This window comes from Natrix helvetica, assembly GCF_964273705.1.
Source record: "Natrix helvetica genome assembly, chromosome: 4".
Lineage (NCBI taxonomy): Eukaryota > Metazoa > Chordata > Lepidosauria > Squamata > Natricidae > Natrix > Natrix helvetica.
The window spans coordinates 81,289,346-81,314,701 of NC_138550.1; positions in this window are offsets into that span (position 1 = coordinate 81,289,346).

A 25,356-nucleotide genomic window follows, 5' to 3' on the forward strand; every position below is an offset into this window, starting at 1 on the left:
AGTACTGAGGGACATCGCTAACTGATGCAGAAGGCATAGTGGGATGTCAGAAAATGACAGAAGAAAAAAAAGATCAAAGATTTATCAACCCAAAGAAAAGCTGCCAGATTGAAAAGCCGAAATTGCCACTCTTTTTTGTAAGGCCTTAACTCTAAAATTAGAAAGTAGGCAGAGTTAGAAATAAAGCAATGCATGCATAAATTAAAATCGCATCATAATCTGCAAATAGCTCTGCTGACAAAAGCTTTGGATTGCTTTATCTGAGAAGAGAAAAACGCTGTTTGATAAACAAGGTTAAAGATCAAGCCTCGGACAGAAATGAAGCAAGGACAGTAGAGATGATCTGCCTCATTTAACGAACCCTTGCTATCACTTACTAAGAAACACAGTTGGGAAATTAAAATTTAAAAATGCTGAAAATAAAGGAACTTGCTTGCTTGTTTGCTTGCTCTGGTGCCTGGTTGTTTAAAAAAAGAATCTAAAAGAATTTGGATTTTCATGCTAAATGTCTACTTAATTCTCAGAATTGAATCAGGATCCCTGGGACACAACTTTTGTGTATATGTGTGTGCTTTAATATAACACACTACATCTATAGCAACATGCACACCATATCCTACCAACTAATGTCACTTTTATCAGACCAATTTGATCTGAAACTCAGTGGCACTGATAACATTCCGCTGTGATATTATTATCTTGGAAAGCTGACATGTATAACTTGCATGTGCTTATTTGAATCCCTTAAAAGGTTGAACTCAGCATGGAGATGAGATTAAATCTACTTTAAAAACAAAAGGATTGTTCTCCAGATTTCCTATTTCACCCTTAAGGTGTGTATTAATTAGAATTGGTCAAATGACCAGAAAAAAACAGCCTGAATCGATTTTGTGTCCTTAACAGTATCACATGTACAAATAAATACAGGTAATCCTTGACTGGTTGCATGATGACGTTCAAAGTTACAACAGACCTCTCAAAAATAAATTATTACATGGTTCTAAAATTCTGACAATCAGGTTCCCCCTTTCCCAGGAACATGACTGTATTTTAGATGCTGTGTGATCATCCCCTATTTATGGCTGTGGTGTCCATGAGCACGTCACCATCATTTACAATGTTTTTGCCCAAACTTGGCATTTACTTCCAGTTTTCAGCAAAAATGCCCCATAGAGAACAATGGGTTTACTTAATGACTGCTGCATTCACTTAATGACCACCACAATTTTTTTTTACAATGCTTTACAATTATGGCTACAATGACTGTAATGGGCAGGTCGTATTATGATCACAAGTGAAAAATTACGTGTAGTTGAATTGGCACAACATAAGTATGCTCAAAGACTTGTATAGGTGATAGTTTTCACATTATGCCTATATACTTTTGGGCACATGATTGTGTAAAAGTGAAAATGTTATCTGCTAACCACATCCATTTGCATTTTAAAGCAGATACTAACCATGTCTTTTGTCAGGCATAATTTTGGGGCTAAGGTGTACAGGAAGGGTCCTCAAACTTTTTAAACAGGGGGCCAATTCACGTTCCCTCAGACTGTTGGGGGGCAGACTGGCTGGGGGGGGGGGCATAGCTAGGTGGTCATGTGACTGAGTGGGCATGGCTAGGTGGTCATGTGGCTAGATGGGTGTGAGCAATTTAACAGTCCATTGAAAAATGCATACAAATTAAACTTTAATTTGTTTTGATCCTGGGGGTGTTTTATTTGCTTTTGTTTGCATGTTGTTCTTTTGGTTGCCTTTTTTTTTCACTAGATCATTTTTTCAGTTGTTTAGGAGTCTAGTGGTCCACTTCAGGAAACTCAGTTTTGCAGCAATTCTTCTCAGCCCCCAGGAGCTTGAGAAATCTCTCTCTCTCTTTCTTTCTCCTTCTCTCTCTCTTTGTCTATCTATCTCTCTTTATCTTCTGGAGGTGAGGGAGGTGAAAAATGGGCTGTTTCCACCCATTTTTTGGCCTTCTGGGGTGTTTGTACGCCCTGTTTTTCACCCTCCCCTCACACACCTCCAGAAGCATTCTGCAGGCCAAAACCAGGCAAAAACAACTTGTTTTTTTGGCCAAAAACAGGCCCATTTTGCCTGTGTTTTGGCCTCCTGGGGCATCTGTGTGCCCCATTTTTCACCTCCGCTGCCTCCAGAACATCTCTGCAGACCAAAATTGTTGGTCTTACCTTTCAGTTCCAGCTCATGGGACTCACAAAGGTATGTCCTGCGCTCAGCCGAAGGATGGGTGGGGCGTTATGTGCGGGGCACTCTTATGGTCCTATGCGGACTGGATTAAGGCTTTGGTGGGCCACATGCAGCCTCCACTCCCTATATCAGTGGTGTCAAACTTACATCATCATGGCAGCATCAGGTGATATACAGGACTTTTCCCCCTTCACTAAACCGGGCATGGGTGTGGCCAGCTTTGACTCACCCAGCCCGCTGGCCAAGAATTTGACAGCTCTGTTCTATATGCATGATGATGTAACTTCTTGGACTTTCTCCCTGTGAATAGGAACTCTAATTGGCTCAGGATTTCCATGTATTTGGACATATGCTTCAGGAATCATGCATATATCCATCTTATTAGTGCCAAATGAGTAGAGAGAATTTATTCTATTAGTTACAATTACTTGTCATAATCTGAATATCAAGCTTGCAGTTAGTAATACAGGCCCACTGAAATAGTTGCTCAGTGGCAATTTGATGTTCAGTGCTAATGCCTTTTGCTTATTTTCAACTACTAGTTGTTACACAACTGCCCAAGTCTGGCACTGCAGGCACAATGGTCTGTTCAAACACCACAAGGCCTTCAGCATAACAAAAACCTCTGCTAGGAGACCTACATGATGCCTTGGGTTCTGAAACTGACATGATGTGGTTGATTTCTCATGGCAGGATGTCAATCATAAATTATATTCCTTTTGTAAGGCAGTCAAGGGATGCTTGATAAGTAGCCTAATGACAAGAACAGACTTATGCCAGTCATAGATTTTTCTTCTCTGTCTCGGTAACAAGAGCATGGGGAACAATGGCACACTGTTAACACATGCCCAGGATTTGAAATTTGCAAAGTATTTATATCACCACAACTCTTTTCACAGTGAATCAACAGAAGATCCATAGACTGTGACTTTTTTGGGGTGGGGGGTGGGGTCTGGGGACAAGTATTTACCCAGCTTCACAAATACTAAGAATGTAGGGTTTTTATCATTTTAGACAAAAGAGTGGGCAATGAGACATTTGAACTATGCCTTACACTCAGCAAATGAACCAATTTCAAATCATATTCCTATATTAAATAATCAATAAGTTATGCTTGTCTATGAGTAAACTGAAAATGATGTATCTCTGTTTCATCCTTGCAAAAATGTCAATTATCAGTATGTAAGATTTTTCCAGACAATATACTTACTATAATGGTAGCAATTCAAACCACTATAGACTCCTAAGTACTTCTCTTGGGATCTTGTGCTATCAAATAAACATCTTTTTGAAAGACTGCTTTTTATTCCATCTAGATTTCCCTCAATATAATCACCATACTACTCTAATATTCTGTTTTTGCTACTCTATTTTTTATTTATTAGTCTGAGCCATTCATTGCCCCTCATTCTTTTTATGCTTTCATGGCTGTGACCTGTTATTAGTCCTCATTGTTAAATTAAAAGCATTATTTAAATAATAAAGAAGTCTTCTTCACTTTATTTTTCATTATCATTTAATCACTATAATGACTTGGTTTCTGCCAGGATTTCTGCAAACAATTTGGTCCAATGCAGCTGATGTTGAAAACTATACTACAGTCCGAGGACATAAGCATTACTATCCATTTAAGTAGTATCATCTTCAAAGTTGTTCTTGCCTGTGCATTTCATTGGAAGTTATTTGCTAAGGAAAATATAGATTATGCAGAATGTGGCAGCCACTTAATAACTACTAAATCACATTTAAGATGCAAAGTTAACAGACTATCCTAAACAGCCTGAAATTAAGCAGAAAAGGGATATTTTTTTCTCACCTTGCAGTTACACAGAAGCAAATCTTTGCAATGGTGGTGCCCCTCTTTTGAAATGTAGGAAGCATCAAGATAGGAGGAAAGTTAGAATCATAAAGAATGCTTCTCTAACTCCACTTACTGAATACCGAAACATACCATGCTCATCATCCACAAAATACCTAGTGCACAAAACTCAGACAGCTTAAATTAGAGGCAAGAGAAAGTTCAAATCATAAATAAAGTACTAAAGAGTCAAATCAACTTGGCATGAAAATCTAGAGTCACTACTTGAAAAATCAGGCTAAGGAGTTGAAAAACATGGTGGTAAGGTAAATGGAGAATTGTCACCAATGAATCTGTGAGGCATACGGTTCTCCTTATTTAGGGGCCAAGTTATCTGGATTTGTTCCTTGGGTGGGGCAAGGTTCTTTTTAGCTAATAATCTCCTGAGCATCTTTGTTCAGCCCTATTCTCTTTGCTATGGGTCACTGCGTGTATGTGTGTGTGTGTGGGGGGGAGTGCTAGCTCTGCCTCTTTGTCATCTGAGACCAGCAATAGTTACCTTTCCAGGTTGATGGAAATGGTGCTTTTCCTGATCTGTGACTCTTCCAGCTGAATCTCCTCAGGCTGATAATCATGCTGTAACTCCTCTTCATCTTCTGAGTCTTCCAGATTTCAGTTCTGTGTCTTAGTTCATTTATCCCTCACCATTTCTTCATTCGATAAGTTCAAAATCAATCTATCTCACCATTCTGTTTTCAGCAACATAGCCCCAATTGGTTTTAGTATTTCTAGGCAAGATAGGAAGATTTTGACTTGTTTTGCTACTTGCCTCCATGATTTCATATTGGGAATATGCATTTTTTCAGTGGATGAATATGACCTTCCACACATAATTAAATCAGGGCAAATGATATATTCAAAGGAAAGCTTTCTATTGCCTATTGTACCACATATTTTTTCCCCATCTGGCCATTCAGAAATCCAGATTTTGTTTCACAAATAAGTGACTTGTTCTTTGTTGACACCACATTTCCAGGACTATATCACTCCGAGTTTGAAATTGAGGGGTTGATAACTGAATTAAAAGCATTGAAAAGTATTATCTGGTATTTAGTTTTCTATTCTATAAAAGTGTAAAAGAATTGTGTGTGTGCACAGCATATATGTGTGTGTGTGTGTGTGTGTGTGTGTGTGTGTACACTCCAAATGGAAGAAGCTCTTTACTATGAATTACATTTTAATAACGTATTTTGTTTATAGAATTAGTGATGGGAAATTTATGGAGGAGAAAGATATGTAATCCAGAATATAATTATTACATCAATATACCAAGTTGATTTTTTTTTTATTGCAAAAGCAATTATGTACTGGGAAAAACAAAAATCAATCTTTCTTCCTTCTTTATAGCAATAAAAATCTTATTCCTAAGGTAAAGTATAAGAGGAAAAGTTGCTTATATTCTTTATTGCTTTGATGCCCATTTATAGCTCCTTTATAGTATGCAAAATGGATTCCATGTTAACAGAAAAATGGATATTTCCCTCCCTATTTTCTAACTGCATTTTCCTTTAGTCTTATGTACCATAATCAACACAGTTTAGTTTGCTGTAAGAGCATGTTCTCCCTTTAACAACCTGGAGAAATCAAATCATTATATGGGAAATAGTAAAGACCTTTCATAATAATGAAGAATTCTCATTTTGTTCATAACTCTCAGGTGTCTGGCTTTTTAAAGACACATGGGAATTATAGATATAATATTTGAAAACCTAAGCATTCAGTGAAGTACGATTTTGAGCCATCTGTATAACAATCTAAACAGAGGCAAAAACTTTTAGCTGGCAGCAATATTTCATGGTCTCCTGCTTGAGCAGGGGCCTGGACTAGAAGACTTCCAAGGTCCCTTCCATCTCTATTCCAACTCTAGGGGGCGATGCCCATCTCTGTTTCAAAGCCGAAAGGCACACGGAACACTGTTACTTTCCCACCAGAAGCAGTTCCTACTTTTCTACTTGCATTTGTACATGCTTTTGAACTGCTAGGTTGGCAGAAGCTGGGACAAGTAATGGGAGCTCACTCTATTACACAGTACTAGGGATTTGAACCGCCAAACTGGCGACCTTTCTGATCGACAAGCTCAGCGTCTTAGTCACTGTGCCACCGCGTCCCTGAAGTATGAATACAGAAGCATAAATACAGAAGTATGAAGTATGAATACAGAAGGATAATCACATTTTAGTTCACATATAACATGAAGTACAATTTTGTTGAAAGTAACACAAAATGAAGTAATTTCTCTCTTATTTTCAGTCTAGCTTAGTTTTGCTTCTCTGTTTTTGGTTCTCAGAGTTTCAAGAAGAGATAGATTTTTGTTGCTAGGAACTTTTTATGTACAGATGAGGGCCTATCCACTGAGCTGCAATGAGAGACCAAAACAGTAACAACTAAGAAATCCTAATCCCTTTTTAAAATATTCTTGGGAAATAGCAGATGATATTTATTCTAATCATTCTGCCCTTCAAGAAAGTCATATTATATCGTGTACTTAGATCGTTGTGTACATTGGATGTTGATATTAAACAGGAGAATGTTTAGTGCTGAAGAAGAAAGTTGGAATATTTCATTGTCTATATACTTTTGTGAATTTCCATTAAAGTTCATTTTGAAACATGCTTGAAATTAATGTCTGCTTTGTAACTTTTTCTCAGAAGTTATATTGTAAAATCCTTACAAAGTGTGGCTTAACACAGGTTTTATGCAGTTATTTGTGTTTCTAGATGGAAAAATTCAGTTATATAACCATATTTGTGTTATAATTAGATGGGAGATAGCCAAGATTGGATAGAATGCCAGTCAATGAGCATAAAATACATTTTTTTTAATATGAGCAAATAGAGTTTGAGACTAGGCTCAGTCGCAAGGCACCACATAAATACTATGCATAGAACAGCTCATTGCACACATTTTGGAGAGTGAGAAATTCCCTGAAGATGGGCCTCAGGAAAGCTTGGAAGAATAAACCTCTGGTACCAGTGTGGTTGTTTCCATGTGCTGCTGCTTACAGGATTCCCTGCATAGATTGCTCTATGACTATGTAATAGAAACAGGGAGGAAGTTAACCACCAGATTACAAGAATAGAAGCAAGTGATTAGACAAGGAGAGCCAAACTCATTTGTAGCCTCACATTACAATGAACAAGGACATACATTCAATTTCACAGCTACTAAGATTATTGGCTGAGCAGGGACAAAAATAGCCAGAGAAATGAATGAATGACAAATAGACCTTTTGTCAGTCAATAGGAATGCTGATTTACCACCAGGTTACCAGGTGCTTAGGAGCTGAGACCCTGGCAGCACAAGGAAATAACAATCAATGACTTAATAGCCTGCCAGTAACATCCCAATTAACAACAAAAGGCCACATACTTTGCATTTGCCTATGGTATCACATAAATACTACACATAGTACAGCCTAGTTCCACATTTTGGAGAGTGAGAAATTCCCTGAGGATGGGCTCCAGCATGAATCCCAAAGCTTGGAAGGATAGACCTCTGGCCCCAGTGACCAACTCAGATTAGATCCTGCAAATATTTTTTTTCTACATTTGGTTATAATATAGCTCAATGCAATGCCATAAATTTAGAGGTTTCTTAGTCCAACCCCCTTGGAAATCTTCTAGCCCAGTCTCCAGTTTCTCCAATTCTCCCAAATCCCCCAAACTTTATTTTCAAAGTCAAGGATACATTTGTTCATTATGGGATGACAGAGAATCTATGGAATTAGTGACTGACTTAGTTGTGGAAGTCTTTTACTGGTGAATATATTTTACAAAAGTACACACAAACCAGAGGTGGATTGCTCCCAGTTTGGCCCAGTTCAGCCAAACCAGTAGTGGAGCGGTGGGACGCTCCACACACACCCCAGATGCAGAAATGTAATATTTCTAGAATTGTGAAGTCATACCTTTGCAACATCTTAGGTGGCTATGTGAAATTGGTCTGTCATTTGACTGAAAAAGTTATTTAGAAATTGGGAAAATAACCAATGTAATTCCATAATGAATCATGCTATTGGTTCCGAGCCAATTCCTAGGGCATATGCCACATGAAGAAAATGGATGCATTTCCTTTTCTTAGCTACAGACAGGTAGTATTAATGAAGTAGTGATCTTTCACTGCATCAGTGACATTTAAAAGTGTGGGAAATTGTGCTAGGTAAAATTAACGCAACAAAGAACTTTGAAATCTGCATGGTGAAAAACAATTATTCAAAGCTGATCACAGTATCAGTTACATTGATAACAAATTATCTGGTAGATTATCCTCTTTTGTGTAAATGTTATTATGGATAGAAATATTGAACATGAATTGTATTTCTCTTTAAAGTCATGTATATACATCTACACATTCAATTTTGTTTTCAATTTTGTTCTCTATAGATTTTGTTTTTGCCTTTGATTTATTTTTCTTTTAAATACTGTATTTACACATTTTTAGTTTTGGTTTTGTTCCACAATCCTCCCAAAAATCCAAAGAGAAAAAGGTGCACTCTCATTGATGTGATCAATGATACAGTTGAATTACAATTCTTGTATGTGGTGTTTTGCTAATAAATAGGAGGATACATCAGTAGAGTATAAAATAAAAGGCTTAATGCAAAATAAAGAATGGAAAGGAGAAGAGAAGAAGCTTCAGTTCACAACACTGTCAGTTGGGGGCTCAATATATTTCACATATAAGCTCATTTTATTTTATTGCAGCAACAGCAAATGATAAAGTCAATTTCTGGTGACTATATAAATATATCCACACAGACTTGTTTTAAGCTACTGGGAGCCAGTTTGGTGTAATGATTAGATCTGGCCTAAAAACCAGGAGACTGTAAATTCTAGTCTTACCTTATGCATTACAGCCAGCTCAGGTTTTCTGAGGCACTCAGTCTTTCTGTCTGCCCAACTCAGCTCAAAAGGTTGTTGTGGGAACAGAAAGAGAAAGAAGTATTATGTATGTTCACCATCCTGAGTTGTTATAAAATATTAAAGATGGGATAAAAATGAATGAATGAATGAAATTAATATAGGATTATTTTTGCCATTAGGCTTCGGTTCTCCTCTTTGTCAAGAACCTATTACTGTATCCCCTTACATGGACACTATTTATCCACTTTTTCACCTCCCTTTTGGGGGGAAGGTAGTTGTGCAAGAACTTCAGAGGACCTTAGACAAAGTGGATCCTTTTCAGTCAGGACTGAGACATGGGTAGGGAGTAGAAACAGCATTGGTTGTGTTTTGGATGACATCTGCCATTGGGCAGGGTAGTAGTTGTGTATTCATCCTTGCCCTACTCCTGGGGGCTTTCAATACCATGGTATCCTTCTGGATTAACTTAAGGGATTGATTGGAAGTTCTTGGCATGATGCTGTGCTGGTTCCTTCATATTCAACCCCAGTCAATGATGATTGGGGAGGAAAGGTCCTGCCCTTGGTTTCTGCTATGTGGGGTATCACAGGATTGGGTACTTTCAGGTGATTTAACATCTACCTGAAACCACTGGGAAATATCAGGTTTCTACCATGTCAAAGGAAAAGCAACAAGACAAATGACTAGAAAATTCAAAGCTGGCATTTGGAAAAAGAAAAACTTGATCTAAAAATAATAAAGAGATAAACTTAGGAAAATAGCAATGTGTTGACAAAGGAAGAATAATTTTGCAATCAATCACTCAACGAAGCACATTAAAATTAATTGGCAGAAATTAGTTTTATCAGAAACTTTCTGAGATACTATTACTGATGTGAAGCAAGTCCTAGATTAATGAAGTAAGTTAAAATTAGTATTACTTATTCACAGAAGGAAATGCTAACTAGGTGTTCTTGGTACAGGGATTTGTTTGACTCTTTCAAATGCATGCATGTAAAAAGGAACAGTACCTGCTGATTTGATGCTATTATCCTATATATTTCCACATGGGAGTAACAACAGAGTTCCTCCTCTCTGTTCTTCCATTAATCATGAGCTCCAATTGCCAACTGCTTCAAAAATTTTTATCCTTCCCCACCTTCTTGTCCAAAAGAATGAAATTAACTTCTTGGTGTTATACTTCACCACATATATTCCTCCATGATCTCCTCTCATGGAGAATGACAACTATCTGTTCAAGAAAGCAGGAAAAATATGCTCGTATTCTGTCATTTCAGGAAAGTTTTTAAATGTTTCTGGTCCGATATATAATGAGAATGCTATCTGGAGGTAGCACAGAGTTAATGTTCCAGTCATTTGGTCATCTTTTGTAAATTTATCAAAACAGGTTGATTTTTTCTCACCTCATTCATGTATTCTAGATGATTTCCTGAACTCTGCGGTATAATTTTGAAATGTTCTGGATTCTCTGTTCCTGGAATTTATGTTTTGCCTGACTCCTCAAATATTTGAGAACATTTCTAAAGGCTACAGTTGCCAACTTGGTGAAGATCAGAAATGGTGCACACATGCAAAGAGGAACTGTGTTTTCACTAAGATTTCCCAATAGGAGCTTCACATTTTCTTATATTCTCTCATCTTTATACTCTGCTTCAGGGCTTTTTGGAAAATAGATAATGCAATAGAATTCTTTTCCAATAAAATTCTAATGTGAGTTCTGCTCGGGTGTTACAAGTACTATTAAGCATCTCCTGAAAAACAGCAATAATATATTCCACCCACCTCATATTGCATGCCAACAGCTATCTGCACAGTATAGAGTAAGACCCTGGCACTAAAGAAAATAGTTAATATTGAATCATATTCACATGGGATTCCAGTAAGCCTCTGTCAGGATTCAGTTTACATGAAAGTCAATGTATAGTTATAAGATCTCTCTTGTTACAATGTGATATCACAGGTATGACATTATCACTATTCAGATGTGCACATCTTTACTGTAGTGGCATTTAGGCCCATATCTCAAGCCCTATGCAGCTGGGCAAGATCAAGGAAGGAAAAAAGTACACATATATCAGCAAGGTAACTCTAATACTGGGGTTATGAGGAATTTCCCAGTCATTTATAGTGCGCTAATTAAGTTAGAGCCTCTTCAATTTGAAATTCTTCTCTGATTTCCTTTCATCTGATCAACAGTAACTTGCTGTTTACAACATAAGCTGTCAATTATCTCACCCAGCATTTCTTAAGTGTTCATGTCTACTCCCTGTTCTAGTCCTTTCTCAGCCTTCCTATAATTTCTTAAACTATAGTGTTTATAGAAATTGCTGTCAACATTAGTTTCATGAGAATTACCAAAAAGATCTGTGATTCTTCTTTGCATTAGAAAAACACTTTGAAAATATCCTAATTTTTCAAAATTTCTATGTAGTTTATCTTACAGGTATGGTGGATGAAGAGAAGCAAACATTATTCTAACAGTTATTCCAAGGTCTATTAGAGTGGAAATGCCATCTGTTTTGGGTGCTTTTCTGCAGACCCCCTAAATATGATGCTGCTAAGTAAAAGTATCTTGAAAAAGCTGCTTCCAGAATTTTGCAGCACCTTGCTGAAGTTTGACTTTTAAAAAGCAATTTAATTTCTCAAAACCAAAATGTTGACTATATGGATTATTTTTGTGAACCATGCCCCATAAAGAGGTGAAAATAAATAAATGGCATGAGGTTATTCAGTTATATCAGAGCCTGTCATGCCACAGTCTTCTGACATTAATTAAAAGTGAGACACAAGAGGTCAGGCAGGTTAAAGAATATGGACTTAAATTTATACAGAACAACCGATCATATATCAGTCCATTCAGGGCAGCTGTAAAAGTACTTATTGGTAAAACAATATTGCTGCGGTTTGTTTGAAAATGATTGGGAAGTACAGTTTCCTGTTCTAGTGCAGCATCTTTTGGTAATTCAAAAAAGGAGGTTGACTTTTCTCAGTTCAGCTCGAAAATTTAGCTTCAATATGCGGAATCTTTAAAACAGTATCCTGGAGTGGGAGAGAGACCTCACATGGAAGCCTGTAAAATATCAGGCTATTAAAAATTTACAAAGACTATGGATACAAGAATTTTCTAAAACATTTCTTCCTAATTACAGCTGTATAACATAGGGGAATGTAAAATATGTTTTTTTTAAAAAAAAAATCTTTCTAAATATCTACTCTGCCTATTCAAGGTAGCTAGCTGGTAAATCACATATTTGGTTTTTATAATGGAGATTCACATTGCTGCTGTACATTGCATATTATTATATCCAATCAGCTTAATTGCATACCCTGTTTCTCCTTAAAAAGCACATATTTCTGTGCAGAAGCGTGTAGGCATGAATCACCATTGTAGATTGCACTCACGATTACCTTAATTGTACCCCTTTCACTACTTCTGTTTTAAGCACATGCAAAATTATACTAAAAACAATGTTACATTCTATCATGCAGTGCTGATTAGAGTTCTGGATAGCCAATTTCTCTTGACACACCTCTCCCCATTGAGTTCTGTCTTTAATTTTTTTCCCAAGGACACTTTCAAATTCTATAGGTGCCGCACATTTTATTTCACACTTCTTTCTCATTGGCTCCATTTGGCTAATTTTTCAATTGACACTTCTATTCAAGGATGTATACAGGATGTTATAGAAAAATTGGCCAATCTATCATCTAAAAATAATGCTGGTGGGTCCCAAGGTGGCTCTTTTTTCAAAAGGAAAGTAGTGTCTGCAGCAACATCATCTTTTAGAGGGGAAAAGTCACTTAATTGTTAAATCTTTATTGCATGTAGAGCCAGTTTGGTTTAGTGGTTAATGCATCAGGCTAGAAACCAGGAGACTCTGAGTTCTAGTCTTGGCTTAAACATGAAAGCCACCTGGGTGATTTTGGGCTAGTCACATTATCTCAGTTCAACCCACCACATGTTGTGTTGAAAATAAGAGTAAGGAGTGTTAGGTACTGTATGTTCTCTTCCTTGAGTTATGTTTAAAAATAGTAAAGGCAGGATATTTTTTTAAAAGTTGCAATTTTTGACTTTATCTAGTCTCTTTACATCCCTAAGCTGCCTGCTAATCAAGAAATATATATTACTAAACAATTTTCTCCCCTCCAATTCAGAACACCCTCACCATTCTAAATAGGATTAGGAGCATATCCTTGAAAATTTCATGTTGACCTGAAGGATTAAAGATGTTTTTGAGCCAACCACTGTTTTTACCTTCATCTGGCTTTTCTATATAAACAGAGTCTTGAAATCTACACAGGCTTGGCTGCTGAACTGCCAGCAGTTTTCCATTCTCACTCCTGTCTGCTTTAAGAAATGTGCAAGACAAAGCTGTTACTGCTTGTAACCATAGTGACACCTTGACAGAATCCAAAGAAAACATTGTTACTTCACAATCTAATGGATTTGCCTCTTGAGCAAAGCCCCTGAGAGAAATATGCCTGAAATAGAAAAGCCATTCATTATGAAGTGTGGCTCATTTTGATATGCATTGCATTGGATAGTGATAAGTGAGATCCAGCACAGTGTTTAGAAGTGTCAGAGACAGAGAGCCTTTTCTTTTCCACAGATCTGTTTAGCTCACTGAATTCAAGGTTCATTTATGTTCTTGATCTCAGATAAAATACCTCCAGAAAACAAGCCATTTCTCCTGCAGTCTGATAAAGGATGGATTGCAGAAGAAGGAGGCAAGGAAAGTGGAATTAAACCAAATATGGAAAGTTGAATCATGTGACAATAACTATCATTTTATTACCATCAGAAGGACAAACCGAAACACATCCGACGGCCAAATAATGAAGATGTTACTTTTTAAAGTAGAAGTTGTCTTTTCAGTCATGGTAATGTATTCTTTTCAACCAGGGCTCCAATTTTGCAGCTGCTGATCGCCTAGTTACACACCAAGAAACACGGGGAGGATAAAAGAAGCAAATGATACTTCTACATACTGCATTTTTGTATTTCAATTGATTAACATGTCCAGAATTTGCTAATGTTTTCATTGATTTTACCTACATGCAGAAAATACCTCCCTATTTCTGGACTGATTTAATTGCAATTTGTGAGAAATTCTTTTCGTCTCTTTCATTTTTTAATATACCTGATTTCTAGAGTTTGTTATCTTTCCAGTCATTTTTCTATTTTAAACAATGAGATGATGCTTTAAAGACATATTTGCTATAACTATAAAACTTCCTTAACCAGGTCAATTAAAAGAGTTGCCAACTATTCTTGTACAACATGCTAAGCTTGTTTGGTTTCAACTTCGGCTACTTATTTTTGGCTTAATGTAGTTTCTATCTAAACGGTGAATTGCAGAATGAAAAACCTCTTCACTGGAAGGTGGAATTACAGATCTAGGATAGGTTGGAAAAAGATGTTTTCCAATACCCAGTCTGGGACTGAGAGAAAGTGATTGGCTCAAAGCCACCCAGATCCCTTCTGTGCCTAAGAAAGAATTACAATTTGGATATCCTCACTCTTATTCCAGCCTCTCAACCACTGCAGCATACTGGCATTCTCTCACAAGCACATAGACCTCATATGAACACTGCCCATTTGTATGTCTTAAAAATGCCTACAAAGCAAATTTCTTGACAATGGATCATGGTCTGTTATCTTTTATTTCGGTGGGATTCAAATAAAGCAGATTAATCCATTCAAATATCTTGGGTTGTTGGTGGAAGAACAGAAAGCAGAAATGTTGCAATGCAAAACTGTTTTGAGTTAAACAAAAATCCACATTTTCTGGATATTAATCTCGCCAGTCTTCTAATCAAGGCCTGGGCAGTGTCATTGTTAAAAGAAGACTTGATATTTTTCTAATGTGTTACCTATGAAATAAACGCCTCTATACACAATTGTCTCATTAATGAAACTTTCAGACTGAGGCATGGTGAACAATATATGACCAGGATGAAATGCAAAACTGTGAAAGATTTGCAGTTAAACTATAGCACAAATCAAAGACCAGGAAACTGATCATTTTCCTCTGATGTCAATGCAATATTTATTCTATAAAATATACACTTCTAATGTGTTAAATATAATTTCCCCCCAAAAAACGAGGGTCTTATTTTCTTTTGACTGCTGAAATAAGCATTTGGCCTCATTTTTTTTTGGGGGGGGGGTGTCTTATTATTTTTGAGATGCAGGAGATGGTGATTGTGGTCATCTCATGTCTGCTACTGTGTTACAATATTTTTGGAGAGGGCTTATTTTAGTGCATGAGCTCAAAAGCCTGATTGGGCTTATTATCCTGGGAGATATTATTTTCAGGGAAACAGGGTATGTACAACTAATCTGTGTCTAACAACGTATTTATAAGTGACAATGTTGTAAATATAACTGAAAAGTGACAATACATTACCAATTTACAGATTTCCCAGTGCTTTTTAAATGCTCACCTTTTCCAACAATAAGGTAGAATTATCATAGTTCTTTTCCAAGCCCTTACCTTTAAGGGTTGGGAATTCTATCCCTTTTACTCAGGTAGAGGTGTGGTCCTTTGCCCTCTTAAAGTTCCAAGGAACACAATTCATAGAGAAGCAATAAAATCCAGAAGGAAAAGACAAACTTAAGGTTCATCAGCTTCCAACACAGACTAAGATATTTTCAACCTATATGCAGAATGACACCACATTACTTTGCTTCAGACATGTGGAGAAAGTTACTTACACAGTGGTCGAACCATTGAACATAATTATAGTGGTTAGCAGTGGTTAGAATATGCAGTATCACAGGTTAATTCTGCTGACTGCCAGGAGTTCGATCCTGACTGGCTCAAGGTTGACTCAGCATTCCATCCTTCCAAGATCAGTAAAATGAGAACCCAGATTGTTGTGGGTAATATGCTGATTCTGTAAAGTGCTTAGAGAGGGCTGTAAAGCACTGTGAAACAGTATATAAGTCTAAGTGCTATTGCTATATGGGAGCCCATAATCCAATAGCATCCACATCAGTGAAAGGCTCAGAGGTCAGCTCTTCATAGATGCTTGTTAGGAAAAAGAAGAACAAAAGCATATAAACCAATATGAACCATAGTAGAAAACATTTAAAACCAATAGACTGTTCAATCATCCACATATCTCTATGTCAGTAATGCAAAATCATCTTAGGCAAGATTGATTAAAAAAAAGCTTTTTTAACCACCTTCAGGTTTCAGGGTTGGGGGAATATAAAATTAGGATCAATTCATCTTAATAGATATAGTTTTCAAAAAAGAGATGTCTTCTATAATACTTCACATGGAACATTTCGAGCAGTTTCTCTTTAATGAGGATGAATATTCAGTCTTTAAAAATTCCAAGTTATTATTAAATACTCAGAAGCAGCAAAATCCCAGGTACAGAGGTAGCAATAGTATTAACAAGTAGCATTAATGGTAGTCAAGCTTCTGTTCTCATCATGTTTTATCAAACAGCTTTCATAAATGCCCTCCTGTCCTGTGCTGAGCTTTTGCCATAAATGTCTCCATTGGTGGGAGAAGTTGTCATAGCAATTACACTTAAAAACTTGACAAACCCCTAAAATCATTATAATTCGGAGAAATTATACTCCTTTGCATGTATCATTTTAAAATATAATTTTATATCTCGAAGAGGAGGAAAGATAGCACAATATAAATACATTTCAAGATAAGTTAATTATAGAGTGGGAGGGGGAAGCCAGCAAGTTGGAAAAAGAAAAAAAAACCATGAGACTCAGGAAAGGCACTGTTACAAGCAAGTTTCAGGTGTTTTGCTTTGGATCAAAGAACAAAATCAAACTACAATTTAGTTATTAGTTTGTGGCCACAACTATTATTATTTTTGGCTCCAATCTAGAACCCATCCTGTTGTTGAGAATAGCTGGGAAGACTTTTATTGTGCATGCCATCTTTTATCTTTAACTTTTATTGATTTTACTGGGTTTTTTTCTTTCTTTGATTGTTGTGAGCTGCCCAAAGTCACTGAAATTCAGACACCCTACAAGTTTAATATATTATTGTTACCATTATATTTTTAATCTGGAGCAAAGATCTCTATCCTGCTCCTAGTTGTATAGAGAAATGCTTCAAACACATGAAACAGCTCCGTAATCCTGTTTGGGCAGAGTAAAAATATTACCTAAAATTATCAATCCAAGGGAGATTATCAGTATTCAGGTAGTCCTTAATTTACAATCATTCATTTAGTGACCATTTAAAATTACAACAGTACTGAAAAAAGTAGCATGACCATTTTTCACATGACTGTTTCAATATCCTTGTGGTCAGGTGATCAAAATTTGGATGCTTGGCAACTGTGTTGTTTGCAGTGTCTCAGGGTCATGTGATCACCTTTAAGTAACTAAACTACAGTAATTCATTTAACAACTGTGGAAGAAAGGTCGTAAAATGGCATAAAACTCACTGAACAGCTATCTTGCTTAGCAATGGAAATGTTGGACTCAATTGTGGGCATAAGTCAAAGACTATCAACTATGAGATAAATTCAGAGAATATTAGCCAAGTGACCAAAACAACAATAATTCAATTATAACTTTTATTAGCAGGCAAACTGATTTTTTATTGTATTGATGTTACAGTCACATTTAGGCAGAAAGGCACCTGGCTCTAGAAAAATGAAAATGAAATTCAACCACTCACTAATGAAAAAGCAGCTGAGACATTTTTATACCAAGAAAGGAAGAAATGACATCATAGCAATGCCAAGATGACACATTTCCTTGTTACATACCCCATGAGTTTTCAAGATATGCAGCCTCCTCCTAAAAGAAAATTGCAAAATCAGTTTTGCAAAAGAGGGCTCATCCTCCTCTTTTTGCCATCTGTCTTTTTATGAAAACCAGACTCTTGACTCCTATCAATGATATAGTGGCACCCTAGGTGCTATATGTAGATTTAATTAAATTTTCTGGCAGGCTGAATTTGAACCAAGCTGTCAATCTTTTCCAATGGTTGAGTTCTGGTATGCTTCCCCATTGAATAGCGGTGGCTTTATTTAGTCAGGAGTTGCATGTGTGAACAATAATAAAAATATCATTCACTATGAAAGACATTATTTTAAAGCAATCAGTTCACACAGTAGGGAGATGAGGTTGCATGACTCAACCAGCCTCAGAAACCCAACTGGGGTCAATTCTTTTATCAAAGGCACACAAGTACTTCTACTCATCTACTGCTGATACTTTGAGAGAACAGCTGGAGGACATGTAACTTTGATGCAGCTCACAGTACAGCAAAAGAGAATTAACACAATATTCCAAATGCTTGTTTAAAAAGCTATTGAGGAAATTGTGCACATTTACTCTATGGCTACCCAATCATTTGGCATGGCTGGGTATCTGCTGTTGTTTGTTCTGATTTTCATATATTTTAACTGTTATTGTCTTTTGTGATTAAGGGCAAAGTGTCCTATACTGCATGTGATAGCCACTTCAGTACTGGACATAGAAGGAGGAGAATGAGATTACAGTTTAAATGGTACAAACAACAAAAAAGTACATTATCTTCATTATCCAGGACTCCTTGTGTCTTTTTCTATTTTATGGATTACCTGGGAGCTGTACTTCAGAACTACAAAATGACTATAATCTTCATCAACTAGTCTGAGTCAAAAAGTGATTACAGAGGCACTTCGACAAAGCCCTCTTGCACTTTGAATGTTACATATAGACAGTAATACTTTATACTTTAGTAACATAAATATATGTTACTAAGAAAGTTTCTCTGTGTTGATTGCTTGATTGTTTAAGGTTTTTTTCTCTGTACTAATCACAAAAAAGGAATATCTTTAGGATGAAGTTGCCCATTTCAAAAGGGAATATACATTCTTGTAGAAGAGAAGTGGCCAAAGAATTCAGAGATAACCTAAACATCTTGATTAAAGATTCCTCTACCTTTCTGCCTGAGAACCATGTAAAATCCTGTTGTTGAGCAATCCAGCTGTGCTGCAGTTGTGATCTGCCTCTCAGCAGCACAACATTCCTTATAAACAAACTCCTTCCACGCAGGAGAAAAATTGATCAGCTACAGTAACTACAATTGTCAGTAGATATTATTATTTTTAGTAAAACCTTGCAATGACATTGGAGGTCTCTCCTTAGGAAAAATATTCAAGAGGATTTGGAAAGCAGCCAATGAAAATGAGAACAGTAGCAGAATAATTTTGGAGGTTTCCAGTCATACTGACTCAAGGCTGATCCTCCCATGAAATAAAGAAAGAGGGTTTCTCAGAACAAAGCTGAAGGAACAGTTACTTAAATATATTCTTTTGTCAATTGGCTTATCATTGGATGGCAGGCATGAGAGATGTTTACTTGTCACTCTTCTACTATAATTTGTTTTAAAGCGGCAAGCTTTTCTGCTCAGTACTAGTTGTAGCCACCTGATTGCTGCCTCTATTATAATTCTTCAGAATCCATAATTCTGCTGCTGCTCTTCCATGATATCTAGATATATTAACAACATTCAGCTTCCCGGTGAGGTTCTGTGGTGCTGCAGTATTGAATGGCAGCCAGTGGTGGTTTCTGGCCAGTGAAGTCTTTCTGGATAAAGGAGAGATTAAAAGATTGCCTACCTACACCCCAGACAGCTGCTCCTCATGAGGAGATCATGGGGTAGAGGTTTTGTGGTCTTTTTGTGGATAAAGTGACTGGGCGATAAGGGCAGTACAGCACATCACACCACAGCACTGCTTTGTAAAAGACATTAAGTTTGACCAAACCCTCACTTTCATAACCACTTTTAGATACAATCACTTTAAAATTGAACACAGGTCTTTGAAATAGCTGAAGAAGAAAAAAACAATAACCTCTTGGGGAGTCAGCTTTCCTTCTGAATTACAAAAAGTAAAGCAAAGAGGAAATAATATTATCAAAAGATTTTAAGAGCAAAAAGGTTAACAAGATTTTGATTAAGAAAGTTACAAATGGATAAAGGGGACTGTATAAATGTGAAAGATTAACATTTTGGCAAAAGGAAATTAAATAAATAGACCAGACCCTCATGGGAATGTTGATTATTTGACTTTGAAGGGAAAAGAGAATTGGTGGATTTTACAAAGCAAGAAGGTAAGACATGCACAAACCAACAGACTTTGAAATACCCACAATGGCAGAAAGGTTGGTGAAGATGATGGAATTTGTAGAGATGGCAAAATTAATTTGCTTGCCCAGAGAAAAATCAACATAGACTTTTTGCAGAAAAAAAAGGAAAAAAAACCCTGTATTTTTTAGATTTGATGATTAAAAAGTTTTAAATTATGGAAAGAAGGAAATTATGATGTAACTTTAGTAAGAGGGTAAAATATTAATGCATTTGTAACTGATGTTAAAAAGATTGGAAGTCGCTTCTTTGTAACTTTTTTCTCTCTCTTTTCTAAACAATTGCTTTCTTTTTCTTTATCTATTTTTTGCACTTTTTATTTGTTCTCTCTATTTCCCTTTTTCTGAGCCTAGATTGTGTTTGGTTTTACTATTGTAATTCAAATCGTGTGTGTGTGTGTGTGTGTGTGTGTTTTCGTAGATTTTCACAGGTGTAGGTATGCTGGTCTTGTTGCATTTGGGTCTTTCCCCATGTAAGATTGAGATTGTCCCACTTGCCACCTTCAGGCGGGTGCCTTCAGCTTCGTGCTTGTGCGAGCAAAGCGTGATCGGAGCTGCCGTCTTTCTATAAATATTGGTGGGTGGGTGTGGAGTGCTGACTTTGTTACTGTAAGCGGGTTGGTTAGCTGTGTTGTTACATCTTGATTAGTTGATGGAGTTGATGTATGCAGATTCGTAACACGCATCGCAGAACACAAGAACACAGTCAGAAAAGAAGAAAAAACTTCTTCCCTTTTCCAGCACCTTAAAGCAACAGGACATGAAATTGATTTTGAAGGAACCAAATTAATCTCCAAAACTGAATACTTCAACAAGAGAATAATTATGGAAGCCATCGAAATAGAGAAACACCCCCACTACATGAATAAATGTGACGATACTCCCGCCAGACATCTGGAAACTAGCCCTAGTCAACAAACCCATCCCATAGACGAAATGCAACTACCATCCAGAACCAAACCATGGGGGCATCACCAACTGCTGCATCCCCCTCCGACGCCCACACAAAGCAAACTGACACATGCCATGGACACATGGCCAGACTGCAAACTCAGAGCCAAACCAAAGCCCGGGATGTTACATCACAGCCATCTGCTCAGGACATTACATCACAGAACTCAGGAGGTTACAATGCAAAGGCTGAGGATGTTACAATGCAGCCAACCTCCCAGGATGTTGCAGCACAGGACTCAGAATATCACTACACTAGAGCTCAGGATATCATCACACAGCCCATTACCCACGTCATTACAACACAAAAGACTAATGGGCACACAGCTAGTATCTTAGCCACACAGGATGTTACGAAACAGCCGACTAATCTACATACATCAACTCCATCAACTAATCAAGTTGTAACAACACAGCTAACCAACCCGCTTACAGCAACAAAGCCAGCACTCCACACACACACACCAATATTTATAGAAAGCCATATTAGGCTATATATATAGGCTCATTCTCCCTACAGCTCAGCAATTTTTCAATGAGGGTCCATGATTCCTTGTAGGTTTTTTTTAGAGGTCTCTTTGCTTCTAAAATGGGAAAAATCTATCTTGGAAATAATTATCATTCCCCTGTTTTATAGAAAATCTGTATTTTCAAAGCTATAATTATAAAAGTAAACAATGTAATATTGAAACCAAACATGCTAAAACATTTTTAAAACTCCAAAAGTAACTAGCAGCAAGATATTAAGAGAGTTACAAGGCATTAGAGTAGATTAGTTATGTGGAGGGTTTTCCTGAGGCAGCATTTCTCAAAGTGTGGGTCACAACCCGAGGGGCATGGTGAGACAATTGACGGAGGGTCACCTTCCTTCTGAGTCCTTTTCAGACATAGTGGCTTATCAGTTAGATGCAAAAGTATACTAAATGCAAAGGAATATATTGGTTCCAGAGCCCTGCATGAAGTCTGAGTGTCCTTTTCATTTTATTCTTCACTCACTGCATTTGTTTCCAAAGGAGAAGTAATAATGCCAGGAGGGCAAGTGACTTCTGTACAAACCTTTGACCCTCTGACCTGGTTATCACTGTGCAGAAGGAATTTGATGGAGGGGAAGAAGGGTCAGAGTGGGAGAGAGAGCTCCAACAGTAACTTTCGGTCAGAGTTTTTGAAGCCACAGCATTTTAAGAGCAGTTTAACAAAGGCAAAAAACCACCATTTTACTTCTGCCTCTCACTTTGGTAAACGACAATGGCTGCCTTCAAAATAAAACTCAGATTTCAGGGTTGTAAGTAAGCAAGCTCATCTCTCATTAAAATAGAGGTTTTAGTTTTGTTTCTTTATTTCTAGTGGAAGAGTTTAAGTTTATATAATTTTAAAGCTCTATACTGTTTAATTTGATAGGTAAAACAAATGTAATTATTAAACAAGGTGTTATATCAATTTCTTTGCCAACCCTAAATGCAATAAAGATATTTGTTTTCCCTCCTTTTTTCTGTGGGGCCATGATATTGGAACCTTTAAACATGCTTGCTTAAAGGAAGATTTATCAGTCACTTTGAAACTTACATTGAGACTGAAATGTATGGAATTGGAGAAAACAACAGTTCTTGTTTTAGCTAACTACATTCATAGGAAAACAGCTTGGATATTTTTTATGGATACGCTGGAAATGTTATTATTCAGTTTGGAATTCTTAATACTTGTTTATCATGCACACTACCCTGTCAGTATTCCATCATCATGCATATTTATTGTTTAAAAAGTGACATTTGATAAATTCATACTATTCAGGCAAGGACCAGGCATGGACGAAGCATCCATCTCAAATGTTTATGAATTGACTGTGCTTTTTAAAATTTACATTTTCTGAACTTGGAGTTTAATTTTTTTTTTAAATTAGGAAAAGTACAAAAATGTGTATGGGACAAAGAAAAGTCACAAAACTATATTAGGAAAAATTGTTCCAGAAAATTATACGTTAAGAAAAATGCATCATTATGTCCATGAAAACTTGCCAGTTTTCTATACCCATAGCTATGAATAATCTAGGTTTTCAGTGTTTTTATAATGTCATATTTAACAAACAGAGAAAATGAAGGAAGAAAGAGGGCCATTATAAAATAAACTTCTCAGACCAAGGAAGGGAGGGTGGCATAAGAAAGAGATTCAGAGCAACTCCACTGTAACTAAACTAGGTATAAGTTGAGCTGAAGAATAGCTTTGGTATGCTACCCAGAGTCTGTAACAACAGCCAACTAACAATAAAGCTCTTTCCAGGAATCACAGTGGCTCTTGTTTCCTGACTTGCCAGTCTCACAAGGCCTGCTAGAGATTCCCTCTTTCCCATCACAGGAATTCTCTGTTGCTTCTTCTTGGATGATACTCTGGATGGGCACTGAATGCTAAGCAGCAGCAATAGGGACTGAAAGCTATCTCCATGCCATGGAAATGTGAATGCTCCATTGGATATCAGGCATCTCCCTTCTTGAGCACATCACAAATGGCACCATTTGACAACATTTTGGTGTGGCACCAATTATAGAGAAGATGAGAGAAGGCCAGCTCTGCTGGTATGGACATGTCCTGAGAGCAGCACCTTCCACCATTGCCAAGACTGCCTACCAACTAGAAGTCAATGGGCAGTGACCTCACGTCTTGCCAGAGGTGGCAAGACACTATCAACAAAGATATGCAAGCTGTGGGCCTGCACTCTGGAGATGCAGCTGACTGTGAAAAATGATGTTCAATGATCTGAAAAGCAGACCCTGCACTTGCGGGAATATGCTAGGAAGAAGAAGAAGACGACTCTGGATGTGGTATACATAAAATGTCTAATGTTTCATTCAGGTCAGGTAAGAGCAGATGTATCTATAATATTGTACAAATAGTCACTTCAAAGTAATTGGGTCTCTATAGTTAACAAGAAGCCATCAAGTAGCACTGTGGGTCTATCATTGAAACCCAGCAACTATTTTTCCTTGGCTCTAAAATAAAGGATACATCTTTCTTCCATCTTTCTTCCATCTTGCACTGACATGGATTATTTATGAACCTTACATACTTTTCCTTATTTTGACATCGCCTACTTTTTAAATCTATCAGGCACTGGGTGCATCCTTAGTTTTCACGAACCAAGTCCTTGCTCATTATAGCAGACATAGGGATGTCATCCTCTCTGTCCCCACCCTTCTCATCACAATTCTGATTACATAAAAAAGTGGATGTGATTTAGAGAACTGAGCTCCAACACTTTGTGGCTCAAATTCTCAAACTAAAAATAACACTTGGCTGTAATTATTATTTTGCTCTATTGCTCCGATTTGAGAGCTTGTGCCTTTCTATACTTATATTACAAATAGACTTCAGAGTTAATAAAAATGGCTTTTTATGCTGTGTTATTCCTATGAGTCTCAGTTCAGTGACAGATTTCATGGCCTCATGTAAGAAATAGAAGATATTTGCTTTACGTGATTTTTTCTAAGCCATGTAAATCCATGAGGATTGTGGCAGAATGCACAACTTGCTGAGGGGTTAAAATGGCAGATAAGGAATGTAAAGCTGCTTCAAGTGGCAATGTTGAGCTTTGCTTGTTTATCACAATTATATCACGCCACAATCAGAGTGATTCTGAGTTACCATGATATAAAATAAGTTAATACTGTTGAGAATTGTTTTCTGTGAATAAATGAGAATGCCTTAACAGGGTTGCCTGCAGAGCGGTATTCTAGAAATCAAACACAATGGTAAAATGTGCTATGTCTGAGGAAGATCCTATATTTTTTGTTATGTTACTTTTGTTGATGCTTGAAAAATGTGATTTCTTCACAATATATGAGCAAAGAGAAGTCAGGGAGTTTAGGAATGCCTGCATGACTGTGTGAAAGCAAATACATAAAAACATATGTGAACTTTTTAAATTTTAAATTCCCAAAACATTTTGTCTATTTGGCACTGTCACAGAATTTCCTTTAAAATAAATTCTGAAGACAATTGGAGATTTCTACTCAAGCAATATTTTTGAATTTTAGACACAACATAGATTGGATTTCAGAGAACTAGTGAAATCTCTTTAGGCTTGCATATGTTTATACTCCTTACCTATATAAGCAATATCATATAAGTGCACATGCATAGTACATTATTTCTCAACCTGTCTTTCAAATTTCTTTTTATGCTAAATGTCAGCTGTTGCTCTTTTCTAATTGTAGGCTCTTGGTTTATTTGGTTAAAAAAAAAGTCTCTGAAATGAATCCAAGGAGGCATGGTTTCCTCTGGCACAGAAGAAGCTCCAGCAATTTCCCTGGTGCTTCTCCTGAAAGATCACAAAAGGAACTCAGGAAGCCCTCTGGCATGAAGTT